The following is a 4792-nucleotide window of genomic DNA, read 5'->3' as shown; positions in this document are numbered from 1 at the left end:
AGATCAACCAACAAATTTTCTAAATATAACAAACCCGAAATCTTACGTTGTACAAAATAAAAGCAGCATCCTTTCGCCACTTAACAGAGATACTGAGACTTTAAAATCGTCATTTTCGACACAGACTATATAACCAATGCGAAGCAACTCACATTCATAGATGTTTTTCCGCAGAGGTTTTTATGCGTAAATAACGTACACATGAAACGCATTTAGCGTTACACATAGTGGAATATTCAAAACTTTTAATGTTTAAATTGTTTTGATTTCTTGTTTTGGTCTGCCTCACGTAAATACAGGTTACTCTATACTATCTAATCTGTATAAATATTTTTAATGATCTGTAACTTTCGATGGGGTAAGCTCAAGGCAAATTGTTTTTCAAAACAATATGAATGTGTTTTCCGCGTTTGTTATTAATTAATTAACAGTTTTATGTTTTTAACAAAACGCGTGTTATTTTATAAATTAAGTTAGATCTAGTCTTTCTACGACGACCAGCTCTCTAAACTCATTGTATACTATATTGCTGCCACACATAACACTTTCTTCTAATTACAAACAAACCTTTTAGGTTTCGCATGTTCAGTAAACTGCTAACCGTAATATATATGGTACGTGTACATGTTTTACGGTAGAGTTTGTTAAGTTCTGTTGACACGAGTTTATGTCATATGCCAAATTTCGGCTTAAACCTGAAGATATACACTCAGATATCCCGGACATTATTTCATGCTCCGGCTGACACCTCTGTAGAACCTTTGGCCGCCAGCAGGCCAGATTGATAACTGCTTGACAGCATCTCAAGCGCAGTGATAAAGAACAAGCATTTTTGCATGCTAGGCAGAATTCTCTCGGGTTTTGCCGGTACGTGCATGTAAAAGGCATCTTGCATCATAGGTGTTTTGGGCGATCTTTCGGGATTACGTTTTCTATTTTTAGTATTCTTATTAACTTTTTTTTACATTAAGATTACTTTGACAGAGACTACAAGGGTCTTACATGTTTGCATGTGTAAGACCAGGTTTTCCTACCCTAGGGACAATATGGAATAGAAAAACTAGGTTTTTTTATCCATGCCCTCCCGAAGGTTGGGGAAAAAGTTGTCATTCACAGGCAGACATGTCTTCTTTTTGTCTTCTACGTCCAAAATAGATCGCGATGGCCAATAAATATGACTATTCCTAGCATTATGTATACAACTTATGACGTCATGATAGTGCTAGAATTACTTTTACGTGACGCCACTTAAGTGCACGCTAATTTAGACATTGTTTTTCACTAGGTAAAGAAAAGAATATCTTTCCCTGGCAGGTGAGAGGGAAAATGTTAACTTTCCTCACTATGTATTTGTATAGCGGCCTTAGACTAACAATAAGTAAGGACTGTATGCTGATCGCATAAAATGTACTATTTACAATTATGAATATTCTGTCCAAACAAAATGTTTAATCTTCAGTATATATAACTGGAGAATTTCAAGTTTTGCCCGACGTAAGTACGCTTGGAAAGCGTTGCAAACAAAAACGATCATGCGGACAAACTTGTACGTAACAGATGTTATCAGTACGAAAAACAATGGCATAGTGACACAGATTTCTGTCTATAATATATTAGAGAGAGAGAGCAAGTAGTACAGGATGTACTACTAACTTTGGCGCTCTTACAACAATATTCATTAGACTCCATGTAGAAAGACTGTGATATGTTCATTATTAAACAACTTTACGACAATGTTACTGTGGTGTAGCACATTCCTACCTTACATACATTTTCATACAATTGCTTGATAAGAATATTCATTTGTACAAGAATCTAATACAGTTTATAGGTTTGGGGTAAATATTACCAATTTCATCATTGTTTTCACTCGAAAAAAAATGCCAGCTCACCATGGCATTACTCAGAATATTACCATTTTTTTCATGGGTGAAAATTTATTTGTTTTAAAAAAATTCACTGAAAAAACAGACCGACTTAAAATCTTGGGATCACAACTCACGCGGACTTCCAAGGCACAATATGCAATCTTATTTACGAAAAGCAACACGTTCGTAATTGTGTTTCCTCTGGTTTTGTCCAGATAATACTTAAGTAGTCGAAAAAATCACTCAACAGTCAACAGTCTCTGAAATTTCCCGTACCTGAATCGAGATTGAATTACAATAGGAAATATAATCCTGTTTCATTGTATATGTGAAGCTTTGTATGTTGATTTTTAAAAACAATATTATGCTTTTTGAAGACATTGTACAAGTTTACGTTGAATATGTTTCTGCCAGTTTCCGTTGTTTTCCTACCAGCCCCTTATCGAGAGCAAGTCGACGTGACAATTGACATATTTCGATATGGAGTAGCTCGTTAGCATCTTATTTAATTTTAACAGTTTGTGTTTAGAAGTCTTCACTTTTACATTAATTAATCAAGCCATAAGTGCTGACGAAGACGTTCGGAGCGCCATTTTGATTATTTTGCTTTGTGACAAACACGTACGTCATTCATTACCAATGCAGTCTGTTCTAAATGTACACAGTTATTGTCATTATTTATTTCTCTGCATAGTAACCTTATGCTCATTCCATGGTAGTTCTTGGAATAAAAAAAATCTCATTGTTAAGAATGGAAAGCAGTTATTTGTTTGGAATACTGCAAGAAATTTAAATATCAGACCATTAAGTCTACACTGCTCTGTCACGGAAAAGTTGACCTTAAAAATCGCGTACGGAACGACAATCAATTTTTAAATGTCGTATGTAGTATCTTTAAAAACATTTGAGGTCTCGGCTGACACATCTTAAGGGAAAGAAGTTTTGTGAGTTAGTTTAAACATATTTATTCCCAAATAGTAAACATATACATTGATACATAGTCATACAGTGAATATTGTAACTTAGGAAAGGATAAGAATGGAAGACAAGTCTTATAGAATTCTTCTCCTTCGCGGACAATTAACTTGTAGACATACATAAGTTTATAGTTAAAATGGGACTTGAAAGAAAAAAAATAATGTTGTCATTATGTAATCTGAAAACAAATGTACAAAGATTGTCAGTTCAGTATTTATTGTTAAAGAAAAATAAAGACGAAAAAGGGTTAGTAAAAGAAGATGGAGTTGTTGTAAGGTGAAGTAATAATAATGAAATGATATCTATTGCGTGATAGTCTTACTATAAAGATAAAGATAGCAGTGTTGAAGTTTGTCTTAAAGAAAGGGGTCATTTGACTTATAAGAATATCTTGCTGTCCGATATGCAGGACTGTACGTAGAAGAATATAGTCATGTTATTCTGATCAGAAAGAGATGGATTACCAAAAAGAACAGTATCAAAGTCAATATCAAAATTCCGCAGATTATTAAGAAAATCGTTCCGGCAATCATTGTAAAGTGTACATTCAAAGAAAAAGTGATGATTAGTTTCAATTTTGCCACATTGGCATAATGGTGTAGGGTAGGAGAAATATTTCTAAGGAACAAGTGATAATTCAGCGCATTGCATTTAGTAAGGAGACGTGTATGGAGAACCTGAGACTTCCTGTCCCCAGCGTAATAGTACAGTGGTGTACGTCGCTTGTTTAAGTTTAAGTTTCGTTTAAATGAAGACAGTGTTTGAGAGTTGCGAGTATCAGGGTTAAGCAGGTTCCAATCACGTATAGTTGAAGGCAAAAATGAATTAGAATAAAGTGTTGTTCTTGCGGGTATACCGTGGATGTTGTCTGAGTTTCTTAAATTGTAGCGTGTGTCACCTGAGTCAGAACGAGAGAAGACAGATATGCTGGGGTCAAATTCGACTTCATTTATCGGTGACGACAAGTCAAGTTTCTACAGTTTCTGTAAACTAAAAGTCAAAATAGTTCTAATAGATTCGAAGCTCAGGTTATAAAATAATATATTGAAGGCTTTGTTTAACTTGCAATATCCTAAAACCTATCTCTGCCATATGTTAACATGACTATTGCTTCATGCATACTAGTATTGCCTCTTTGGGACAGACCAGATACGGCAAGCTGTTATAACTTACACAGTAAATTATTGCATGCTCAGTGTGGCTCGCTCAAAGAAATTTTTATTAAATCAATTGTATGTTCGAATATTCATTTGCAATAAACATCTCGTGCAGTATCATTACCTTCATGTATTCTAACGTGATTCAAAAATTTCTCGTATAGCGTTATTTATCACTGTCTTCACTTTTTAGGTGCTGGACTAGGGATCGCTTACATACCCGCTATTGCTTCCATATCCTGTTACTTTGATGAGAGGTTGTCACTTGCTGCTGGAATAGCAACTTCCGGTGTCGGTGTCGGGAACTTTCTGTATCCCGCCATCATTCGCTGGCTTGTAAACATTTATGACTGGAAGCAAAGTTTTCTTATACTCGGTGCAATATCTTTGAATATTTGCGTCTGTGGTTTACTTATTCGTCCAGTCAAAAGACAAGAAATAAAAGAAAATCAGCCGATACTTGATGTTACCCCTTTTAAAAAGAGAGGCTATGTAATGCTTTGCCTGAATGTGTTTTTATTTTGTTGTGGAATATCAGCTCTGTATATACATTTAGCTGCCCATGGTGAAAAGATAGGACTAAACGCAGATAAAAGTGCAATGCTTATATCAGGACTTGGAATAGCTAATCTGTTTGGACGATTTTCGTATGGACTGATAGCACATCATCCACGTGTTAACGTATTTATTTTGTATAGTACTTCTTTCTTCCTGTCTGGAGTTTGCATCTGCCTCGTTCCACTAATGAAAACATTTCCGGTATTGATGGCATGCGCAGTTACCTTTGAA

The sequence above is a fragment of the Mercenaria mercenaria genome, chromosome 7, assembly GCF_021730395.1.
Source record: "Mercenaria mercenaria strain notata chromosome 7, MADL_Memer_1, whole genome shotgun sequence".
NCBI lineage: Eukaryota > Metazoa > Mollusca > Bivalvia > Venerida > Veneridae > Mercenaria > Mercenaria mercenaria.
This window is presented reverse-complemented; position numbering follows the sequence as displayed.